The sequence below is a fragment of the Argiope bruennichi genome, chromosome 6 (assembly GCF_947563725.1).
Source record: "Argiope bruennichi chromosome 6, qqArgBrue1.1, whole genome shotgun sequence".
In the NCBI taxonomy this organism is placed as follows: Eukaryota; Metazoa; Arthropoda; class Arachnida; order Araneae; family Araneidae; genus Argiope; species Argiope bruennichi.
In genome coordinates, this window is record NC_079156.1 from 135,977,507 (window position 1) to 136,004,208 (window position 26,702).

The following is a 26,702-nucleotide window of genomic DNA, read 5'->3' on the forward strand; positions in this document are numbered from 1 at the left end:
TTAATTTTTCTAAATCTATTTCAAGCAAAAATAAAATATTGTTAAAAAATCATTAATTTCTTAGGCTATGAATTAAACGAAATTGTTTGCTGTTTTGTTCTTTCCTTTCTTTTCTTAATGACTAACTGAAAAATTATAATCTGAAAGATTTTCTTATTTCTTTTATTCCCCGACTTTGTATTTCTTCTGCATTTCCACTCTTCTCGCCAAAGGAACCGAGATAGCGCCAAATGTGATTTCTTTCATTCGTCGAGCGAAATGGCCGCTTCACAGCACGATCCTCCTCAACAAGCAGGTCCAGATGTAATAGATTTACGGCTAGTGGTGTGGTTGATGTTCATGGTAATACTCAAAATTGTGATGTTTCTGCTCCTATAGCGAAGACACACCGCAACTCATCTCTTTAGTTCACTGTGAGTATCTCATTCTGTATACAAACAGATGCAGGATTGTCTACCGAATTGACAGATAATCTGTATTTTTTTTTTACTGTACAACCACCTGTATCTCATTTCCATTTTTGTAATTACAAGTTTGTGATATTTTGCGGCACGTGTGTGTGTTTTTTGAAAATTATGTATTAGATTGGGTAATTATTTCCACATGGCGTAGGTCTGTGCGATCTGCTCCTTGTTGCTAATAATAGATATGCGTGGAAATATCATAACATTAAGCAGATATGAGCAGATTGCTTGGACAATGTAAGAAAAGAAGTGTGACAGTCGATTCTGCTCAAAATTTGAAACGGTTACTTTGAGGATCATTAAAAATTTTCATTTGGTTTTCCGGTTATTTTATTCCGGTTTGTGAAACTTATGACCAGGAAGTTTTTGTGATGAAAATGAAATGTTATTATAGAATGGATTTTTTTTTAATGGAATATGGAATTTGATAGTTAAAATAATTATAATAATATAACTTTACACGAAAAGAAGGTAAATTTTGTAAGAAGTACATTAAAAATTTGTCTAGAAGGTGCAATTTATTTCGTCTATTTATAGGGTCTGTATTTATTTTTTTGCTTTACTTTTTTCTTGTTTCCAGTTGAATTTATCTATATGACTAAATAACTTGTATCCAGTCAAAAATTATAAAAGTATTCTACTAATAAAAAATTCTACTTGTTTCTCCTGCAAACCAATAAATATTTGTCTAAATTTGCATATTACTTAAAATTTGTTTGCATTGACGTAATATACATTGACATTTGTAAATGTAAATATTTATACACAATGTGGATATTTATAAAAATTGACTTTTTATATATTGTTTTATTTAGCAGACATTTTGCTAATTATTACATTTGGAAATAATTCTTTAGCATCAATGTATTTGCAAAATTTAGTATGAATAATACTCACCTAATTTGATTTGCAAACCTAAAATTGTTTAATGTGTAATTTTTAAAAATAAATAAATCAGTTTTTAAAAATAATGCTAATTTTCCTTTAAAAGCTGACTGGTCTATTTTTCCTTATAATTTTAATAGTAATAGTATTTAAATAGCCCTAATATTTTCAGTAAGCTCTGAAAAATTATTAAATAATATCTAAATGCATGTTACAGGTTTTTGTCAAATGTTCATGAAAATTCATCGCTACTATTAAATTGAAGGGAATTCAATAATTTCATTTGTTCAGAGAAAAAAAAATCTATTAACATTTGTAAAATAACTGCTATTTTGTTGTTGCATTTTAAGTAATGCATTTTAAGTTGTTGCATTTTAAGAAAGTATAATTCGTAATAATTATAAAATTTTAATGGGGTAAAACAAGTAACCAGGCATAAGCCTTTGAATCATTTTAAACACATAAAAGCCAAATTTTATTGCAATGAATACAAAATATTTATTAAAATTTAAATTTAGGTATACTCGTATAAGTATATTTAGAAATAAATAAATGTACTAGAGGAAAAGATATGTGATGTAACAATAAACAAATAAAATTTGCTTTCCATATTTATGAATAATTTTGTAATATAAAATAATTGTTTATTAGAAAACACCATTGATGCTAATTATATTAAAAATTACTTTTGTTTAAGTTTGTTTCTAGTTTTTATTAATCAAGTGTAATATTTATTTGTTAATACAGATTTTTTTATACTCAAATGTGGATACCTGTTAAAATTATGGTGACATCGTTAATCATTTTTAAGAATTTTAAGTCTTTTTTTTTTTACTTATTTTATAATTTTTTAAAATGTTGAGTATTGTTTATATGGTTATACTGATTTATTTTTTGATTGTAACTTTATATTGCTACTATTAAAGTCAGATTTATGAATTGTTCTAGTTGGTAATTTTGAGAATAGCTAAAAATGAAATAAGGTTAATATTTTATCTTTATCTTATGTCAAAATAATTTAGAGAATGGTTATAATTTTTTATTAAAATGAGTATATTAAAGATCAGTGATGGAAATAATGTAATTAAATCTCAGAATTTGATAGCTATTATTATAATGAGAATAAAAAAAAGAATATTGAACATTCTTTTCAATATGAAAATTGAGAATCAGTTTTAAATAATCATTAAAATTGCAATGTTTTTATTTCTAATTTTCTTATTGCAAGAATGTTCAATGAATTTTTTAATGCAATGAATTATTTTATTATAAAAATAATATGAGTTAAAAAAACTGTTAATAAATAATAGGGTAATTAAGACTGCTTATGGAGTTTCCCACTCTCAACTTTCCCATTAGCAATAAATTTATTGTTGTTATCCTATTAATTAACTGGCTTATTATAGATAAAACACATTAGTATATGGGTCAGATAAAATTCTAATAATTTACGCATACAGCATTCGAAATGTTAAATAATAAAACATTGCAATTTTAATGATTGAACAAAAGAAATATTCTCATGAGTATTAAGCTTTAGTATTCCATATTACATTTCAGAAAAGGCTGTGAATAATAAAATAATAGATTAAATGTTTTATTTGAAAAACCCTTGCTTATTTTTTAAAAAAATACTATTTTATTAGTTTACTGGTTGATCTTATTTTTCTCAGTTTTTAGGTCTGAAGAATTCTTTTAGAATTTACACTGAAGATTTTTAATCTAATTGATGTTGATCCATTATTGAATTTACTTTTTAAAAATCAGTAATGATGGGAAACTGTGCTTTAATCCCCAGGTCATTAGGACATTTAGCTACACTGAAATGATGTTGCATGCATACATTTTCTTTCCAAAGTATTTATATTAGCATTCATCAGTCTAAAACAGGGCTTGATTTTTTTTTTTTTTTTTTGCTACATTAATTGAGCAACAAAACAGCAGAAGATGTATTATTGATTACAGGTAAGATATGAATGGGAAGCCAATTATTCTTAATGAATAAAGAAAAAAAAAGTTTAAAATATATTGCAAAACATTAAATGAAATTATAAAATTCGAATATATTCTAAATAATTATTTCTTATTTATATTGAATAATTTAACTGAAAACCCATTATAAGCAATTCTTCTTGAAGTTAAAAAAGCCCATTTGTTGGGAAAAGGATTAACAACTGACGTTGCTGTGAATATTGTTATATCAATAATAAAAATATTGCTATATTTGAAAGAAGTCTGAAATTTATAAAATATATCGATAGGCTTCGATTTTATCACTATATTCATTTTTTTTTTGTTGATTCTTCTGAATGGCTGATCTGTCTAAAATAGTTTGGTGTATTTTGCTTTTAATATTTCAAATGTAAGGTATTATGATTATCTGTAAATTATTATTATTGCACTTCTGTAAATATGTTATTTTTATGACTCTCGGTGAGATGTTTAAAACTTCATCAGAACGATATGCAAATAAGTAAACATTCACAGTGAAGAAATTTTTGACATTCCCAAAGTTCAAAATATCTTTTCTGAAGTTTCAGATCGAATTTTGAGCTAATTGGCATTCATTGAATTATTTAATTTTTTAGAGAGATGTACTATTCTTACGTTAGTTAATTTCACTTGATATTTAAATACATTTGATTGACTTATCAGAATTTTATTACATTAAAATTTAAAATTATATCCCATTATTCTTTTTATCATTTTCAGTTAATCTCTTTCAAGTTTGTGAAGATGAGCTTTTTTAAATTGATTTTTTACTCATGACCTTGAGCTCTGAAATTTTGTATATTTACATGTTGTTGATGACAATATGCTACATTATTATTTCCAGAACGTAATTATTGGTTGATTAATTAAATTTAATTTTGTTCACCTGAAAATGATTGTGAGAAGAACTAATTTTAAGATTTCGTAGCATTTATTGTAATGAATTATAAATTAAAAAAAATAACAAAAAATATTTTTAGTATACTATTTTTAAAGCTGTGTTTATTAAATACATTTCATGCTTTTTCTTCTGAAATTCACTTGTTGTAGTGTACTGATATGTGTAACTCTCCTGCAACTTCTTTTTGTTTACAACTTCAAAATAAGGTAAATTGAAGGTTACCAGACTGTCAATTTGCTTTTAGTACTCAGCAATGTCCTTGAATGCTAAATTGTATTTAAATCCTAGTACCAAAAGTTGATTTGTATAATTTCAAATGTCCATTAATTACTGAATTTTTATTTATAATTTCTCTTTTTAAAGTTTTGTATTTTTTAATTTGATGCAGTTGGCTTCATGCTTCTGTTTTGAAGCAGGGAGGGAAAAAAAAAAATATTCATCCATTTGCAAATGGTGACATTTAATAGAGTGGGCCCTTGATTCTTTCTGCAAATAGCTTTCAGGGTGATTAAATCAACTAATGAGTTGCAAGAATGGAACATGATCGTTGCGTTTTTTCGGTTTTCATCATGCTATTTTGTTTAAATGTATTTTTCATTTTGTCATATTCCATTTTTTACGAGTTGGTAGCATTCATTTGCGTTGCTTTCTCCTACGGTAGAAAACATTATGGAAAGTGGATACTCTAAGCACTTAACTCTCTTATGTAATCCTTGCAATTATCTTCGAATGATTTAGTAACTGTTTTTCTTTTTTATCATCACATTTTTTAACAACCCTTTTTTACTTTATGGCTGTGTGATCTGAAATTTCAATATAATGAATGGATTTCAAGGAACAGTTTTTTTAATGTTTTACAAATTGGGTTCTTATTAAGTCTGAGACGCAACTTAGAGCGGGTTTATTCGGTAAACCATTGCTCAATCGACAAACGATTTCGTTTATTAGATAGCATTTTTTTAAAAACTAAAACTACTGCTAAATAAACAAATAAAATTTCGTGTATTTATTCGCAAGAATAATTTCGATAAAAATTTTATTATTTTATCTAATTAAATAAACTTTTTTTGTTTACGAAATAGTTTCAGAAAATCTGAAAAAAAAAAAAAAAAAAATCCATATTATTGTTGAATAAATTTGGCAACTGCCTTCAAAATTATTTTGTTTCGTCTTACTCTGTGTGTTGAAACTTGCCACTAATGACTTGTCGCGAGTTCCATAAATGACTTGTGGCTAATCATTTTTTTTGTTTATATTTGTTAAAATAGTTTTTTTTTTCTTTCTTGAACAAAATTCAATTTAAATCGGTTTTTTCACTCTCATTCTTAGCAGGCTCTTTTACAAAAATTTAAATTAGAATTTATTTCCAACTATTTATTTGCGATCGAATTTGAAAGCAACTATTTAGCTGAAGCGAGAGTTTTTATTTAGATTTTTTTTTCCTGTGGTCCTTTGAATTTTCTGTTAGTATAATATTGAAAAATTTATTTTTCCCTTGACTAATTTGAAATAAAATATTTTTTTTTAAAGTTTTGTTTCTGAACCTTTTTTCTTAAATATGTCCGTGTCTTATTGGAATTTTAGCGAAATCAAATTTCAGCAATTTTTTTGAGTCCTGAATTCAATTGTGTATAACACTATTCAATATTAAATTAAAAGGGCAATAAATGTTTTCTGATTTTAAAAAAGAAGAAACAAACTTTGAATATGTTAGAAGTGAACAGTGTTTTACAGATATAAATGGTTTTGATCGACGCTTTAGAAAGCTCGGTACGGAACCCTGGCATAGGCTGGGATCAGTGACAGCGGGAATGCTACTGCCTTTAGTTATTAGAAAACAAATTATGAATAAATATTCTCACCCATTTCTTGTTTCGTAGCTTGTATTTCAACCTTTTGTTTAAGTACTTTTCTTCTTTCCAAAAATGCAATCTAATGAAAGTTACTCGTTTTGTTGGGAATTCCATTCATTTGATTTCTTTTACTGCAAACTCCATTTCTTTAGGCGGGGGGGGGGGGGTGATACAACCCAAAACCACTGACTGCTGTAGCTGTAATTTCATGGATTTGCCCACCTGTTTTGATGAAGATCGGGTGTTATAATTAATTTCTTCTTGCTTTTTGCGGTTTTGACTTCTGAAGAACTTCCATCAAAGAAAAACACGAATCTCTTTTTTCTGTTTTGAATAGACCGCTTGTTGGGAGTATAATATTTATTTCTCGTCCTTCCATTGTTGGGAAATGCTGCGCCAGACAAGAGATTATAAACTCATCTGCTTTTGTAGCCAGATGAAGTCATTGAAACACATTCTGTACCGTAACCCACTTCTGCGGATACTTGACCTTTTTCCTCCCCAAAAATCCCTGTCTAATGAGTGAATGATCTAGCATCCCCCCTCCCCCCATCTGTTAGACTTAATGCTTTTCATTGTCTTCATTAAAGTCAAGGCAATGTTAAGCACGATCTAAAGAATGATTTGTGTAATTTATTTAGTGATTTGTACATTGGAAACATTTTTATTTTTGAGTAATTATTAATTTATTCATCGATGTTTTTTAGACTTTTCCTCATTATTTAAAAAGTAGAGACAGCGTTAATATGCATTAATTAATAATTAATATGCATTCAGGCTTAATTAATATGCATTCAAACTGCTGCTTCACAATACTGGATTTAACGAGACCTTAACTTAATGTTTGTCTATTTGTATTACTTCCAGAAGCCCTTGAATTATATGATTACCTCTTTTAATTTCAGTTATAAATTTGATTCTTTTTTAGGTTTAAAATGATACTTATACAATGACGTGCAATTAGTTTATGACGGGTTCTCGTTTTTTTTTTTTTTTTTTTTTTTTCTTTTCTGATGTGTCATATTTTTTTCTTGGGTATGATTGTAGCTTAACCCTTTGGCTGCACATAATTTGAAACTACTTTTATATTTGAAGCGTATTTAATTTTTTGAACATGTGACGGCAGTAGCTTTTACGTAAGAATTCATTTATTTCTTGTTATTCAGATTATATACTGCTACATGATTATAACTTAAGCTAATTAGAGTTACAAAAAAAATGGTAACATAAATTAAAAAAAAAAAAAATATGGAACGTTATATGTCAAATGTACCCAAAGGGTTAAAATGAAACTACCATTTGAAGCATGGAATCGGTACATGCTCACGTGACATAAGCGCGTCGTGTCAATTTAATTTGGGAATCCAAGAGGCTTCTCGCAACTCTAAAAAAAAGTTATCGTAATGCATTGTGTACTTTTAGCGCCTATATGCGCTTACGTCATATCGGGGGGAGGGAGGCTGAACCGGCCCAGAAGGGTGTGTGTGGAGGGGAACTCATGGCAGTAGTTTTCGGCTCTCCATTCAGTATCTTTTCATCTAAGCGGCATGTTCATTTTATGTCGTTTGCGTGTTTGCTGGACATTATTCGGAATGCTTTGTGTTCGAAAATTTGTTCGTGAACCTTGTGTTTTATCTCCTCATTAACATATGCATTTCAGTTACGTAAATCAGTTCGTTTTCAACAAGCTGTTCGTTCTGAACAGTAAACAGATTATTTCATGGAAAACCGTCAAGTTTATGATTTTGCATCCACAGGTTTTACGAGGATCTCATGCAACTGTCACTTTCTCTTGCGATGTAATTAACTGAGGTCAAGCACTTGACTTTGATGCCGTTCTCCGAATCCTCGTCCGACGGAGGGAATTGTTTCTACTGAAGAGCTTTCTCATTTTCAGAAATGGCGTGTTCATTATCCTGTTCTTTGATGTGATTTGGCAAGACATTCGCACCATGTTGAGTTTGATGTAGCAACGTATGGAATCGGATTGAAATTGTGTATTTTTTTTAACCTTAGAATGTTAACTGTAATTTTCGCAGATCCATAACAACATTAATTCATTTTTGCAGTATAAATTGGGAGATGATATCTCAAGACTTGCTTGTTTCTATCGAATGAGTTGCCTTTCCAATCATTACTTTTAACCATTTGCAGTGGAAAGATGTGCCTTGCACGTCAGAATCGCCAACGACCTACTACATGTCAGCGGACAATTGTCACTGATGTGAAATGATATCCGCTACCATGATTGTTTTTCGATACTCAATTTACAGGAGGACTGTCGTAGGTCGAAAATTGATTCATTTAGAAGTTATCTTCTTTCTATTTCTATAAGGTATTGGATACTTTGTAGAGTCCCGCTTCGATTTATAGTGGATTGTTTTAGCACGCGCACCTGTAAATTTCTTGCCACCGTATGTGTTAAATATTATTGGGTATCGATTTAATAGGAATTATATTTACATAACGTAGAACAGGGGTAGTCAGATTTTTCTTCGAATTTTTTCAAGGTATTGCGGTCCACCCATTGGCGTAGGTAGGTGAGCTAAAAAATGTTTTCAGTATTTATTATAACTTAATAATAAATACGGAGTATGTACTTACCTACATAACTACAAACATAATAATAATAGCGAGATAACATAATAATAAAAGCCACAAATATAATAATATCAAATGATGCATTTAATATCAAACAATTCAAAATACCTTAAAAAATAATTTTCATCTAAAAGTTCTCGTAGTTAGTAGAAGACTTAGTCTGCATACTGTCCGCCAATCTTGAATATCTCGGTATATAATTACTAACTGCTAATCTTGCACTGGATTCTAAGTAGTCGTTTGTGAGAGTATGTTGTCTTAATTATATTCATCGTTGAAGATGCAGATTCACACAAGTAGGTAGAGTCAAAGAACGATGTTAAATAATCTGCAACATTTTTTTAAAAAAAAATTTGGATACTTTATTTCGCTCATTAGATTCCAAAAGTTATTCTTAGGTTCTGAACTACGTGCTTTGAGAATTACGCCATTTTGAAAGAGAAAAACTTTCCCTCAAGCGATCTTGCAAACGTCCCTCGAAATCGGAGTGAAGTTTTATTATTTCATCAAAATATTCCACTTTGTTTGATGTACCTTCGTTTTGCACAAGTCGACAGAAATATTTTTGAAATTTTTCGCCGGCACGCCATCAATATGTTTCCTTTATCATGTGCTTTTTAGGCCTTAAGTAAAAGCGGTCACCCCAAAATGGCTTTGCGATCGACTTAATGCCTACTCCTGACGTAGAATTTGTGCACCTTCTTTTAAGTTTCAAGTACTAGTAATTCCTCAATTGTATTTTATAACTGTGATTTTAGTTACTTAATAAAAGTTAGCGGTTTCTTCTTTTGCTAACTCATTTAATATAATTCTAATATAATTTAATATTTGGGGTGTTGCCTCATTTTCTCCCAGAAATGGCATGTTTGGAGGAGGGGAAGGGAGGAAATTAAGGATCAATTTAATGCTTCATTACAGGATTATATCTTTTGTGTCGTAAGACGCATGTTGAGTGGAAACAGGTAGCAAAACTTCCGTAATTTTATATTGCTTGTCTTGGTTTTATTGTATTCGCAGGTGGAACCCTTCACAAACCATCACAGCATTTTTTGATACGTTATCGGATTTGTCCATGCTGCTAATTTGCTGATGTTCGCTTCATTTTTAATGATGTTCTTTCTGTATGAGAAAGCATTGCCCATTAATAACAGATTTTTTTTTGTAGTAGCAGCGACAGTAAAAATCTTAACTGATGATTTTATTTGGAATTTGGAGTGTTAATCCTCTCTTGCTGGAGAAAAAAATCAAATGTTGCTGTTTCGCTTTCATCCTTTGTACTGGGTAGCCGTAAAATAATTATCCCTGTTTGACGGCATCTGCAGCTAAACGAATAAACGAAGTAAAATCACATTTCATATGCAGACTGTAAAAGGCATGGGAAAATGATTTCTGCAGAAAAAAAAAATAGTACCAAAAGTTGCCGATAAGAGAAATACGGCGCTGTGGGAGTACAATTATGAATAAATCCACGAAACTCACATAAAATGATTTTTTATTCATCAACATTAGGATCCCCTGGACACCGTGGGAAAATTTTCAATATTCTGACCTTTCCTTTGTACAGCATATTGCATACGGTATATGACATTCTCCACTATATCGGTTTCGAATGTTCATAATAGCCGTTTTATGTTCTGATTCAAGACATGCAGGTTTGCTTAAGAGCAGCCGCGGCATTACACTGTCTAGTGTAGAACAGTTTTACCAGTAGAGCATGCTGCGGTTAGGTAGGGCCCATGTTGCTTATTTACATACTTATACAAGAATGAATTGCTGACAGGTCGTTTGCTCTTCCATTTTTACAAGGAAAGAATGGCACTAATGTTGCGTATGCACTAGGAATTTTACACAATCCTTCTCGATATGCAAATTTCCTCGTTCGTACGTGAGAGCAGCGCCAATATTTCCCTTATCGGCAACTTTTGGTACTGATTTTTTTTTCCCTGTGGAATTCACCTTCCCATGCCTTCCTCAGTCTGTATATGAAATGAGGTTTCATTTCGTTCATTCATTTTCGCTACAGATGCCGCCAAACAGGGAACTTTATTTTATGGCCACCCTGTATAAGTACAGATTATTCTGATCATTTCTGTCCTTCTCTTTCCTTTTTTACTCATGGATTTGTTTTTAATATCCGATCATAGAATCGTGACGAGTTCTTTTGCAATCAAAAACTGTCCTAGAATAAACAAGATCAAGAAAGAAGTAAAGATCATGGGCTTGACTAGTCTTTTGTTTTAATACTGACGATCCTTATGATCTTTATGTTTCTGTAGTGTACATTACTCGTCCAAGATTTACGCCATATAACTCAATTATATGTATATCCAAGCATAATTTTTCTACCACATCAAAGCTCTTTTCGACGGTTTGCATTCCTGCGGATATAACAGTCAAAGATACGGATTTAAAACTTTCCAACATTTAAAAAAAGTAAGCAAGTGATCTAAGAAATCGCAGAGATTAATTTGTGGCATATATTTGCATTACCAAACGATGGTTTAAAATGAAGGACCGGTAAATCGCAGCCGATTTCAAACAATTATTCGTAGTTGCCGAAAGAAACTCATTCACCAAATTAAATGCGTATTGTATTAATACGCCTTTAAATTTCCCATTTAAACTGAATCTTTTGCTAGTTTGAATCTTATGTTTTGGGAAATTGAATCCTAAATCCAAATTGAATTGAAGTGAATCCCAATTGTATTCAACTATCAATCGAATTTGGAGTAACGATTTTCCCCCCACATTTGTACGTCATGTTCATGCCACTTGTGAATTAATAAATAAATTTGCCGTTCGTTGAAAAATCGAGTTTTACTTTCCTTTTGTAACATTTAAGCTATGTAAACAAATATATATAAATAAATAGGAATGAAAAATGTGTGTTACTTCGATAAATTGCAATTAGAGTTTCCAAGCCTTCAAGCTGAAAGTCAAAATTTTATTCTTGCACAATCTTTGACGGTCTTTGGCGATAGTTGAAAGAGCGTTAGATAATTTCAAAACTACTAACCCGGTGGGACCTTCTGGCTTAAATAAAATGTTGACTGAGAAATGAACAGCTAGAAATACATTGATAACAGTTGTGCAGTGGCATATCATTATCGGGATGGATATCGAACTATTTAATTAGCGATTCTTTGCATTTAACTCAGTGTTGGTGGGAAATCGGAACCGAACCGAACGTTCGTGCGCCTTACCTGATTGATATGTTTCCGTGGGAGGCGCCACAGATACGGAGAGGAGCAGCCCCCGGAATGGCGGTTGGCTCTCTCTGGTGGTATTTCCCTGGTGGGTACAAAAATGGTGTGGGGTCAATTACTTCTTACCGAGGATGGGACATACCTTCTACGGGAAAGGTTGTACCGTGGCTTGTTGTGATCCTTAGGATTCAACCATATTTTCCGCCAATGCTGTCACGATGTCTGGTCATTCAGATTCTTCTTTGTGCCTTTGTGTGGATCCGAGTAACTGTTTATGGTTACCTAATTGATAACAGTAGTATTTGCAAGTCCAGAACAGAAAGAAGGTCCTGTTTGAAGTCTCGGACCTTTTTCTCGCCTTTTTTTTTTTTGTGTGTGTGTGTGTGTGTGTGTGGCTAATGACTTACGCTACGCTAGTCGCACAAGGTCTATTTTTTACTCACATGACGCATTTGAAAACGGCTTAAACTTCTACATATTAGGGTATTGCCACTGTAATTCATATGCATGATAAACCGCGACCATCTATTGGTTCTATCTATCAAAAGTTCAGCATATTTGAAACGAATTCATAATATAAGCTCATTCATTAGAGAAGTAAAATTTATTCACGAAGAATTACTAATGTGGAACAAGAGCTGTAATTGAATTCAAAGCAAAACAATTTAAAAGCACTTAGGAAATATACAAGTTCATGAAACAAGTTTAAGGTGAATCTCATTTAAGTAGATCAAAGACTTTCCTGCGGCATAAGAATTTTTTTTTTCTGGAAAGAAGGGTTAAGCTAGACGAAAATAAGCAGATCAAGCTTAGTTAGATACCCGAGATTATTAAAAAAATATACGATTTTGTCGTATTTACTTTTTTTTCGCCGCAATGTTGTCAAAGGTATGTTTGCACTCTCTTGCCGGCATCCATTTACATAGTTGCCAAAGAATTTTTAAGATGGATGCTAGATCTCAATTATCATTATAATTGCGCATGCATAAAAGTCTCGACTCTCTGCTGCCAGAAATTCGGTACAGTTATTAAACTTGCTCCAATGATACGGTAGCTCATTAAAAAATAAATCTTCTCTTTTAAAATTTTTTTTAATGTTGAGTTCTTAAACTGGTATAAGAACTATAATTGAATTCAAAGTAAGATGATATAAAAGTGCTTCATAAATATTAACTAGTTAATGAAACAAGTTTACGGTAAGTTTTATCCAAGAAGAGAAAATGGCAGAACATTTTTTTTTTCTTTTTTGGACTGCAGTGATAAAAGATAGGGATAAAGAGAGCATGTAAACATCCGGATGACTTGGTTCATTTAAAAAAAATGAGAAAATGGAGCAAATGTGAGATTCCGTTGCAAAAAGTCGCTCATTATCACTGGAAATGATAGGAAAGCCATTACTCAGGATGGTTCGAATCGTTGCCGTTTAAAGATTTGGGCAAAGCAAATGTCTGTGCTAAATTTGTTTCACACATTTTAACCATTGAACAAATATTAAGGTGAAGTGCATTTTGCAGGACGTCATTTCAGCCCCTGAAATAGATTCCGTTTATCTTGTAATGGATTGTTACAAATAATGAAACATGACTTTCTTTTCAGATGATCGTGAAACAAAACGACAAATATCGTAATGAAAATAAATAAATAAAAAAATGATCAAAAATCAAAATGATGCATAATACATTCTTCGGTGGAGAGGGACTCAAAGAATTTTTTCAACTCGGCGAACAGTGAATATTTTAAAGTATTTTTTATTTTGAAAACTTAAAAAAATGAAATGAAAAAGATATTATATCAATGATATTTTGATCATACAAGAGCGTTGATGCATGCTTTGAAGGCAATTTCGCAAAATGAACTGCTACAGGCGTTTAAATCTTACTAAATTGCTGTCACTAATATATTGAAGCCAAAGAGGCTTCTGTATATTGTGAAGCTAGAACAAACATCTTCACTGTTTTTATTTCATTTTACCGAGCCAATCATTTAAGAATTTATTGACATGTAGTGTACTTGGCGCTGCACTTCCGATGCTGGACACTCTGAGACATTAATCGAATGTGTGCAAAGGGTGTGAATTAAAATCACACTCTACCAGTGGGGATATTCTCCCGTTCAGCTTCTCGTATGCTTCCACAATATGGGCATTTTGTGTGTAGCTTCGTTGGATAGGAAAGAGAATGATGCAGAGTGCTTTTGACAAGATTGATCCAAAATTTCATATCAATCTATAATTTTGCATGGAAGATTAAGATGACATGCGGAAATATTTTTCCTCAAGTTTTTGCTTTTTTGTAATATCGCAATCTCAGACATATGAGTAGACTGCCAGTCTTTGATAGATTTCCTCCACAATGGATACAGATCGATAGTTTGGGTTTAAAGAATTCGAACAAAATTTTATTCATGAAGCATTTTGATACGTTTTGTTCGCACACAGTTCAGTATAATTTTCAAAATGGTTTTTCGCATGATTGAGCTATCTCTTTTGAATGTCTGCCATGTACCTCCAAAATGTATTATCATTTTCAATATTGAAATGTAAAAACTTCTCAATAGTTCCTTTACATTCATTATATATATATGTATGTATATAAATCAGTTTGTGGTTTTTGTACTTTTCTCTAAAACTGATGTGATTTTTTTTGAATGCCTGTTTTTTAAGAGTAGTTTAGGCTGTTTCCAGAATCTCAGATAATGGATGATATTTTACTTTATATTTAGACAATTCTTATTCTGAAAATAAATGGAAATCGTTTTGCGAATGGATTTTATTTCTATCTCTTCCTGCATTTGTCTAAAAGAAAATATCAAAGGAAGCAGGAGGAGTGCACCACCACAATTTTTCTAAAAGAATATTTTCAAATGGAATTTACATTCAGAAAATACTTTCAGTTCTGTTTCGAAAAGATTTTAACTGTATTAAATTGCTTTTGTTCGCTGGAACGTTGCATTGGAAGTTATTCCCTTCAAGATTTGTTTACTGATTTCGGGAATTCTTTGGTTCTTTTGATTTCATTTGTTTCATAGAACTGTGCTGTTCAGATCCGGACTACCTCCTTGTTTTTGGCTCATTCCGAAATAATAGCTTTTGATGGTTGGGTCCTGAACTGAGCTCAGAAACGAGACAAAATACTTTTATTTAAATCAAACTATACAAAATAATTTTGGTAGACTGTACAAAGCAATCAGAGTATTGCATTTTTGGATGACTTTCTCATTTTAATCAAAGATTATAATTACTTTTACTAGGATGCCTTTTAGTTAAAGTGTATCGATTTTCAGAGCTTCAATCTGGTAAGAAACAGTATATGAGCATAATCACCAAACATTTTAAAATAAATTAAAGTTCCTAAACAAAAAAAAAAAAAAAAAAAGTAAGCAAGGATTTAAAAAACAAAAAATAGAAAGATCTGGAAGAGGCAGATGTTATATTTTAGTATAATTTTATGGTTTCTCTTTAACTGAATCACCTTTATCGTTCATATTCTGGTGATTTATATTTTTTATGTAGTATTTCGTAGAAATTAGTTTTTAGAAAAATGACTTGTCTAATTAATCTAGTTAAATTTATACCTTTTTAATTTGGTCTATTTTTTGATTAAAAAAACTCTCTAGACAATCTTGGATATATAATTGGACAAAGAATCGTAAAATCAAGTTTATTCGGACATCTGATCGCTTTAAACAAATATTGGAAAGCTTTTTTTATATAACGACGAAAAAATAAAAGTATTTTTGATAATTTTTAACATAAGGCATTTCCCAATTAGTAACGTGGCTGCAGTGGCCTTGTGGTGAGGTCCCGGCAACGGAATCGGAGGGTTTCAGGTTCGAGTCACAATTTTATCGAAGAACCGTCGTGTAAGCGGGGTGCACGCTAAATCTGTTTGGTACCAAACGTCCTCCCGCTTGTGTGGTGTGGAAGATTGAAGAGGGGGTGTGCCAGTTCAGGTATCGTCCTCATCATCTGACCGCGGTTCAAAATGACGAGGTTCGTCTCACAGCAGCCCTAATGTTGACTAAACGGGACCTTAATATAAGTAAAGTAAACTTCCCAATTAGTAAAATTCGGGTTAACTCAGGATTTTTATTTTAGTTTGGAATAAGCATCCCAAATTCAGGATTATTTGGGTAGTCTGTCCACCTTACTTTTAGTTGTTTGGGCTCTTAGTAATACAGCTGACTGCAATTTTCAGAAACATTGTTTAAATGAAAAATTTTATGATGAAAAGTATCGATTATTGATATGAAAATTCGAGTTTGTTCAAATATGCAGGGTTTTTTTTTATTTTTTTTATTTCATTAACAATCTATTCGGCATGCTGTAATTACCGAATTCTCATAATATGGCCCTGGTTAGTTTAGTTATATTAACGCCCCGTTTTAAAGCAACACTGCGAGATATTTTGGGACGGACCTCGTCATTTTGAACTGCGGTTAGATGACAAGGACGACATCTGAGCTGGCACCACACTCTCCAAACTTCCATACCATACCAGCGGGGGAAATGCCATTGGTAATTACATACAAAGAAACGAAAGTCTTTATCAAACTGGTCCAGATTTTTAAAACAAACTTTTGCGGAACTTGAAACTATTTGAGATGATTTGATCTGTCATAATATCTTTATTGAACTATCACATGATTGAATAATAGTAATTAGACTTATCTACAGCACATCCCCTTATCCCCTTCTTTTTACTTTCTCGTATGCGAAGTACTGTAATGGCAGGGGGGAAAAGTTGAACTCGAGATTTTAATGATTCTCTACATTTTAGATCTCCTTGAGCTCGAAAAACTCGATTTTCAAATTATGTTATCTTCTATGAATACGATAACTTAAATACTTTGAACTAGACAGATAAAGTTTGGTATATAGACTTAACACCACATTTGTAGATTTCCAGAGGAGGTTTGTCTGTCTGAGTATAAGGAACACGATAATTACAAATATAAAATTTGCCATATATCAGGAAAATTGCATCTAAAATGTGGATTCTTATCAAATTTTGAGCGAAATATTATAAATGCAATAACTTAAAATGCAATGACTTAAATTTCTGAAATTTGGTATTTGAACTTGTTACTACAATTTTAATTGTGTGCCAAATTTTGGTTCCATTTTGTTAGAAAAAAAGACTTTCAAAATACACATTCGATTTTCGGATACTTCTACAGGAATCGCATGTGAGGAATTAATCATACGCACACAACAAGAACTGTTAAAGATGTTGCCAAACGATTAGATTGTCGCCAAAGATGAATATTTCGCAACTATTGTTCGCCATTGTCTTGCAAGGCATTCTTGGTTTTACCCAAGGTCCACAGTTATATGAGGAAGAAGGGGAGGGTGAATCATTTATTCGTGAATATGTGAGAGAGTTTCGGGGAGACCACCCCCGCTAGTTTCCCCAAAACTCTGTTAATGTTTTAAGTAGCCAAAAACAGCATGCATATCTTTATAATTTTGGAAATAAAGTAATAGGCGATTATTTAATCTTCCAAATTTTAATCTGTACGAAAACGAGTCTTATGTCTAGTATCATTTTCGTCTTGCCATTAAAATTCATACAGATGTCTTTCTGTGATGCAAAATTATGAAACTTTACCCGTACAAACTACCGAGATTGAATAGGGAATCTGGTAGATTTGGTATCATGTTTTAACAGAGGTTTGCTGACCCATTACTGGGAAAGGCTTGCCTTTGATCATTTTTTTTCCGACATTGACTCTTAAAAAAAGATATATTTATCTTTTGGAATGATACTAGATCCACCCTTTCACACATATACTCACGCACTTTTCACAAAGTTTAAACTTAATTATCTTTAGGCCCATTTCACCTTAGTCACTTTGACTTGTTTTCAAAGAAATAAAGTTTTGTCTTCTTTTCTCCATGAGGTAGATAGTGGGTGGTAAACTTAAGAAGAGGGGTGAATAGATCCTTTTTACATTATACGTAGGGATTGCAATACCGGACCAAAATTTTAATACCGGTATTCGGTATTTTTTAAATCTTAATACCGGGATACCGGTTTTAATACCGGTATTAGAAATTTTAGAAAAAGAAAGAAAACACAGGTATTTCTTTGTTTTATTTGCCAATTTTGTTATAGAGTGTAAATGTCACAAAAAATAATTTATAACTTATAAATTATAACAGTATATAATCACAAAAAAGTAAAGAAACATCTTATTTATTTAAATCACAAAAAAAGTGTAAATATCACTATTCAGTCTGTGGTACTTTTACAAAGTTTTGAAATGTGATCTTAAAAAACATAATGCATCAATTGTACTGTAATTAAGCCTGAAAAGTAATTTTGTGTAAAAATTACCAGCTGTCGTAAACGCTCTTTCGGCATCTACGCTAGTTTGTGGTACTGTTAGCAAGTCGCGATATATTTCCAAGTATCTATCTCTAAATCTTCAAATAAAATAAATCGATTTCTCGTCGGATGATTTTGGATATAGCTGATTTCTGTATTGTATTTTGGTTCGTTTAAATTTTTTTATTTATCGCTAATTCTAATTTTTGTTCAAGAGACAATTCCTTTTCACTATCGACAGTAGTGACATCATAATCTTCGATAATTGAACCGAATTCTTCTGAATGTGAATAGGTTTGTGGGTAAAAAATTTTAAGAAAATTTACTTTAAACTTAATCAGATTTGAATTGGTCATTTTCTTTTCTTCTTTTTTTTTTTTAAATCATTATAATTATGTAAATACCATAAGACATTTTCTATTTCGGTATGCCTATCTTCTGTGCGATTTTTCAATGTAATATATAATTCTTCAGATAGTGATGTGTGCTGTTCTTTCAATGACTGAAACATGAAATTTATTGTTGCATTAGCTGTTAATAAATTAGAATCTCTCAGACATAATGCCTCAATAGTCAGTTTTATTGGAATTAGAGTTGATATAGTTCTGGATATTAAGTCGAATTCACTATCTGAAAAATTAATTTACATGTTTTAAGTCGATTATTGGATATTTGGATTGGATTTCTCAGTTTCAAAAATCGTTCCATCATTAGGAGTAAACTGTTCCAACGTGTTTTAGAATCTAATATTAACATATATTCTGTTTTATTTTCAGTTAGTATATATTTTAGTAATATATCCTTTTTATAGGGGAACGTTTAAATATCTTAACAATTTTTCGAACTTTATAAATTATAGGAAGCATTTCTTGATAGGTTAATATTTCATCCTCATTATCAATATCTTCTTCAACAATTACATTGTCAATATCACTCTCACTCTTACTCTTTTCAAAGTTGGAATCCGGAATTTCTATATCCACAGTATTTGGATTCTTCTGTTCTTCATTTTTTTGATATAATACATCTATTACTCCTAAACTTTTTTTCATAATTGTTGCCCCATCAGTCGTTATGGTTACAATATTTTCTTTCAGGGATAATCAATGTTTCACTAATTTAGATTTAAGCAATTAATTAAGCCATTAATTAGCTAATTAATTTCGCCCGTTAGGGAGACATAAAAACATATACTATATTGCTATGTTCGCGATATCTGAACATATAGTGGAGACAATTTTAAAAATTTCTAGTATATACCGAAAAACTGGTATTTAAACTTGTGAATACCGGTATTACGAAATTGTACAAATGGCTCGAAATACCGGTATTCGGTATCCCGGTATACCGGTATTGCAATCCCTAATTATACGGAAGATGGCGTTTCATCGTCCTGTAGATTTGATACAGCCGTCTGCACGATTGAAAACTGTCGGTTGAAACGTCGAGCGTGAAGTGGGTCTTAGGCCGTTACAACCGATTTTCAGAGCAATGATCTCTTTTATTTGCGCCTGTTTTTTCCCTACGCTCTTTTGTGATAAGTTTTTTTACGGATTGAAGTATATACTTAAATTTACTTTTTGTCAAAATGATGTAATTATTATATGAATTACAACCTATTTATTTGTGGCACTTTCATGGAAAAATAATTTTGAAAATTTCTTTCTAATAGTTTTCCGCATAAATTTCATTTGCTGAGTCATTTGCTTTTATTGTTATGAAATGAATATATAATAGATGAATGTTATATAATGAGTTTCTAAGTAATTTTTGTTTTCTCTGTCAATTTTACGAGCGAGACTTCATTAATTTTCGAGACAACGGACTGAAAGCCGAGCTGATATTCTTGCTATTAAAACAGCCATAAACCTATTTTGAGAGACAGCTGTGAAACCCATTCGCGCTTCTGGAAATTCCTCGTAAACAGACTTTCAAACCGTGACGATTTTAGAAACTACATTTGTATGAGCGGCACGTTTCTGTGTTGGCACACGGGATTTTATTTAAACATCCCGGCAGTTAAAAAAATGGTTAAACGACTACAAAAAAAAAAAAGCCTATTTATTATGAGACCTTCATATGTTCAAAATCAAAATAGATTTTCTATAAAGCAACTGCATTTTAAAATGATGGCAACATAACATTTCTATTAACGAAGTAAATTTTAATGATAGCTCTTATTGGCTAAACGATTGGCCGCAGTGACCAATGATAAGATTTCGGATTCGACACCGGAGTGTGACAAATTCGATATTCAATACTGCAACATTGAAATGTCCCATTAGGAAGACTGCATGTATTTTATTAGCCATAATCTAAACTGGAAATAATTAACTTCATCTTCCTACTCGCCAAGAATTCTTCACTATAAAATTTTAGAAGGAGTGATTTTATCATTATTATTAACCCCTTCCAGTATGATTTAATAATAAACAATTGTGCATGAATAATCATTTAATTTTTATTAGAGAAACTTGGTTCATTTTATAATTCTTGCATATTGTTAATTAAAATTATATTATTGATATGGATATAATCGTAATTCGAACGTTCCTATTCAACACTTTTTCAAAAACCAACAATGTCTTCGGATTAGTGCCTAGTTTTACGGTTCATTACGGTGTTTATTTTACAGCATGTTTTTCCTTTAGTAAGACAGATGTTCACGCTAAATGTTTATAAGAACGAAGACTAACAGCGATTTGGCCGTCCATTGTACCGAGACAATCTAAGGGCAAACAGTGTGTGGTAGTGATCTATGATATCAACACAGGTAATAAAAGTGCTGCCGGATTCAGTATATTAGGAATTTTAAACCACTTTTACTATCCTATTCAACAGTAACTTGAGTCGCACGACGGGTATAGCTTGTCATGGTGCTATTTGGCATGAAAAACCAGTGATGATCTATACTCGTCGTTTTATCGGAAGGGGTTAAAAGAAAATAGTCAGTAGCGATTCACTTCCAGAATATTTGAATCATACTTTTTTAAACGTTTTTTTATAGCCATTGAATAAATCACCTTTTTCCTGGAAATAATTTATCCAGTTGAGAGATTTCCCTTTGTAAGTTGTTGTTAAAACAATAGTTCATTAAATTTTATGTCCTGTTCAGATGTTTAAAACATGAAGGACTGTTACAAAAGAATTCATTTTCAACGACCCTCTAATTTTTTGAAATAAGTCTCTTACAGAGATGGTAGCGGAGAAAAGTTTGGAAGAATGAATTCAAGGTGTCTATAAAAGTGTCATAAAGAATGTTTCTGAAGTGAATGAATGCGGCATTGTGGTCTGTGTTGGCGTCAAGCCAGAGAGTGTCTCTCAATTAAAATATTATCGGGTGACCTTCACCGGCTGTTTAAATAATCCACCTGGTAAATGAGAGAGGTGTGGTGAAGTTCATGTTTTTGTTTTGCCTTTCAACTGGACCTTCATTTGAATGGGAATATTTAATTAAATTGCTAAAGATTTGGACATCGCGTGTTAAAAACATCGTGGAAAATTGATTTCAGTTTTGTTGTTTGGGAATATTTTGAGATAAAGTAAACAATTCAGCTGTTGACAGACTTTCGTCGTCGTTATAATTCTTTTATGTTTATGTATAATATATAAATAATAAATTTTATAATTTGATTAAATATTCAGTAATTCATCTTATTTAGCAAACTTAGTGGTGATTATATATAATTACCGGTAGTTGTACATAGTCACCGTGTTTATCACATTTACCACAGCACATATAAGTTAAAGTAGCATTGCACTTTTAAGACAAAAATATCACTTAGACAAGCTCAAGTATGTCATCCGCTCGCTCCGTTCTTATATGGATCAAAGTATCAAATAAACGTCCGAAATCAATTATGACATCTAATGAAGATTTTAAATAAGTTTAATTTAAAAAAATTTACATTAAATGGAATGAATACGGAATCCCCCCCCCGGGGAATGCATGAATAATGAAAGAATCAGATTACGCCCCTTTCATTCTATTTATTTTAATGTAAATCAGAACAGTATATTAGATATAATAAGGAAATTTATAATAAAGGGAATAAATGAAGTATGTGATGATAATTTCAACTGTATTCTTTCCCGAAAGATATTCTGGTAGGCTCACTGAAAACATACTATCCTAGAATTCGTCTTATTTTATACTTGCGGTTAATGGCAACAAAATTGTTAGTAAAATCATGTTTCTTATTGCAAACCGATCAAAATTGCCTTCATTTTAACAATGTTGTCTCACAAATGTAGATTTATAATGCCATATTCATAAAAAAAAAAAAAAATTATGTGGTGCGTTTTCACTGGCTAAAAGCATAACTAGAATACTTAATATAAGGATACTTGAAATAACTCTTACTCTATGGGATATTTTTTGCATTTGCAAGCATTAGATGCTTTCAACTTGCACAGCTGGGTGGTATAAGATAAGAGTTTCTGAATTGAGGTTTTTCTATCTAGAAACGGCTCGCGTAAATAAATTTTGGAGCCACGAAAAGTTGATAACGATTGCCTATCGGACTCTTAAATATTTGTAAGCGAAGATATTTCAGATATAGTTTTGTTTTGAAATGTTTTGTTAAATTTCTCCTTATAATCCCGAGTAACTATACAGCGTAATTCGAAATAGCTGATGACAGATGTCTATTAATTCCTTTAAAACAACACTATGGGGAAAAAAAGAATGTGAATACAATGCAGATAAAGCTTTGTTTGTATGCCTGTTCTTATCAAACAGGCAACCTAGTTCATTCCACTTGAGACATTGTTAAATCATGTTTGTAGCCATAGATGTATATATTAAATAGAAACGTGATTGTTCTGAATTCACTTCTTGTACTTTTTTTTTCACTGAGATATGTCTTACATTTTTCTGGTTGAAAGCTTTATTTAGGTGCAACTTTTAGAGCTGAAGATATGCATAGAAAATGTTTCATATGTAATCGATGCTATGCTTTGAATAGCCTTGAATTTCTTTTTATTAAATAGCATCATGTGCTTTGTTTTTCATCAATCGTGTATACGTGTGGCCAGTACAAACATTTTTCTTTCATACATGGAATCGTAGAATGTTTTTGAAATGGGACCTCGAGTGAAAAAAAAGTTACTATTTATTTGTTTCATGAATGACTCCATTTTTATCAAAAAATCACTTACATGAGGGATCTCTTAAAAGCATCGGTGGATTGACGAGAACGGGATGTTGGTATTTCAGTAAAGCAGAGACTTTTGAATATAAGGTCTCGAACTGCAATGGGTCGTGCAAAATAATATTGGGTCTCAAATATTTTCACTGTTCAATATTCGCAAATAATAATCATTGCAATAACAATCTTTAATCAGAGTTTTTTTTAAATTAACGCTTAATTTTTTGTTCTGCTATGAAAATTGTGTCACTTGATAAAGAGTCGCTAATGGGGAAAAGTTTAAGATATCTTTCTGTAGGATATGCCGTTACAACCGATTCAGTGCTTGGCATACTAACATGATTCAATTTTCGCCAATCATTTTACTTTTTTTGTTTTTAGATTTATTGGGCCTCAGGTATCGAGTGGATGAACTTACGAAACGTGAATCAGCCAATAATTCAAATGAGTTCGAATTCTAATGAGTCATACTTGAACGTTGATTCTTTTGGCTGTCAATATCGAATGATAATGACACTCATAAACATGTCTGATTTTAGCCTAGATATGTTGTGAACTACATTAATTATGATTTCTTCCTATGTCTTCATTCGAAATTTTGGATAGCGATGATACAATTTTTTAAATCTTAATCTGAATTGTTTTACACTGTGTTGAAGATAATTACTCTTATAACGTTATAATATAAACCATCCTGTAGGAAAAAACAAATCTGAAAGAAAGTCTTGTGAGCGTCGAAACCTTTTACCATCATTTTGTGGTAGAACATTTAGTTTAAATAGTATTGAGTATTTATGTAATGTTAGTCACCTCAGGCGATCATCTGATTCGCCAGAATTACTGATTATATTTGATTTCAGATAAATCGTTTTTTTTTATTACTTTATGTACATGATTCCTTCAAAGTATCTCTCATTAAAGCCTTGTTATTTTAACTTTTCTATTTAAGTTCTGTTTATCGTGTACATGAGTCTTTCTTATGGAGATAGTTCCAAACCGCTTTAAAAACTTAAATACTATCGCGACATTGAAACTTCACTTTTTTATTCACCTTGTAAACCGCACAGATATTAAACATAATGCTTCTTATTTAGCTTCAGCTTTCTTTTAATTTTCTTTGAAACTCTAATATTATTCAAATAAAAAATATTTTCAGCTTCATTAAATCTGAAATTAATATTTTCTATTTTATTATATAACTAGCTGGTACCCGGCGCGTTGTTGCCGCAGAAAAAACAATTTTGGAAATATAGCTATCTTGTTTAATTAGGAATGATAGAAAGAAGGATATTTATTTTCTTGTCGACAGTGAATACATTCACTGAAATTTAATTTAATTATATGTCAAGGAAAAGTATAAATAATATTTATTCTATTTTTTAAAATTTTATTATTCAGATATACTTTAGGGTAAACAATATTTGTTTTTTCGTTTTTAACAAAAAAAAAAAAAAAAAAAAAATCTCTTGGCTGTTTGACTTGTGAGCATCCAATATATAACTGGTAATGTGAAATACATGAATTTTCTAGGGTCAAAGCAATAAATTGATAAAGTTTTATCGCCATCGAACGAACAGTACGGTAGCGCATAATATACGAATAAACAAAAATTTATTTTTATATATTAGATTATGAATATCAAAGTGGGTAAAGCAATAATGGAAAGACAGTTTTCGAAAGCGGTCTAAAAATACATTGCTCCTAAATTTCTTATTATTTAAAATCGTACGTTTTTACATAGTTTTTACTTATTCGTGTATACAAAGAAAAAGTAAAGCAATCGCCAAAAAAAATTCCACCTCGAGATTTTGACGAATGTTCTTATTTCAGACTTCCCTGAATCGGGGGAAAAAGCACCCACAGTTTTGGAATTATTTTTATTTGTTTGTCCTTGAATGAGCTAACTGAAAAGTGCTTTCAACTAGATAGATGAAATTGTGTCTTTACTCCAAATTTGTATATGTCAGTCAAATTTCGAACGGAGTTTGTTCATAGAAAGTCTATTTATCCGGCCACAAGCACCATGTTCCTTAATAAGATAACTTTCGAGGTTATACCCATCAGGGTCATGTCGTATGCTGGTGTGGCGTTATGCCCCGATACAAGGAAACCTGACTACTCAGCGTAAAGTTCTAGAAGGACGGAATTTGGTAAACAAATTTAGAAATCACTGTAATGTTTCCCTTTTTTCCCTCACATGGTAATTGCCATTCCGACCAGATGTAACTTCACTCATTTTCCCACACATAGCTAAGTGCATACAGACCGCCAGATGTGGATCCCTTTCATTAGGAGATTCATTGTGTTTCGTCATTTGTTGTTATCCAAGTGTGGAAACATATAGTGTGCCCCGTCGTTTCAAACAGATCCATACACGTCTTCAAGGGAGAAGAATGTCAAAACATCCATATGCCAAACTTTTTCCTTTATGAAGAGACTGCAAGTCATGAAGAAACGATCCATCACCAGCAACTGTTGTCATTAAGTGTCAAACCCAGGGGCACTTCACCCGATGTTAACCGTGAATGGATTATAATTAACATGTATTTGGGAGGGGTCGACCACTAAGATGGATCCTTAAAAAACACTCCCACGATCAACTGGAGACCATTGAGGAAGCATTGCTGAATAGCTGTTGGATGATAGGGAACTTAAGTTCACCAATGAGAAAATCGGAGGCGGATATCTGACGGAAATAAAATGTGATATTTTTGTTTTTAGTTAGAGAGGAGAGGAGAGAAGGGCTTCGAATTATATTCGAAGAGACATCGGTGTCCGGAGAAGTTGTTCCTGATTTTTTTAGAAGATCCGTGTGATTCGGGCTTCTGCGTTAGGGTCCACCTGCGTGGATCCCTGAAGCATCCCTGGGGGAGCCGTTTAGAATTAACAGCCTGTTTGTTGGTAGGGTTGTTTTGGTGACTTATTCTCCGATTTGATCGAGGAACTATATCGTGACTGAACTGATAGTTGAATTTTGTAAATAATATTAATCTAGATGTGAACAAGTTGTTTTTGTGTACATATATACGGCTGTAAATAAAAGAATTGATTGTTTACGTTACCCTCTTATCTGATCGGTCTTGATCAAGATATTACAGCACACACGTTTAGATCATATGAAATTTTTCAGCTAAATCTTTCAAAGGGTTGACAAGGTGTCGATCTGGACTTTCACTCGCATGCAAACGTGATATCTCAAAAATGCAATAAGATTATAAAATAAATTTCGTAAGAAAATGACGTCTTAACATCTTTATTAGAGAGAATCCGAAATAAGTTTCTGTCTGGCCATCCTGCTGGTTTCCAATAAAAATTCAGTGT

At 31.6% G+C, this 26,702-nt stretch overlaps 1 protein-coding gene across 1 annotated transcript in view; it reads left to right on the top strand.

The window, feature by feature from the left end:
• Positions 1-258: 258 nt before the first annotated feature.
• The window catches only part of LOC129971469 (putative extracellular sulfatase Sulf-1 homolog), a 90,893-nt gene continuing 64,449 nt past the window's right edge, over positions 259-26,702 (top strand). Inside the window, exon 1 of the mRNA XM_056085265.1 lies at positions 259-413. The gene's annotated coding sequence lies outside the window, so the exon portion shown is untranslated. The remainder of the gene's footprint in view (positions 414-26,702) is intronic.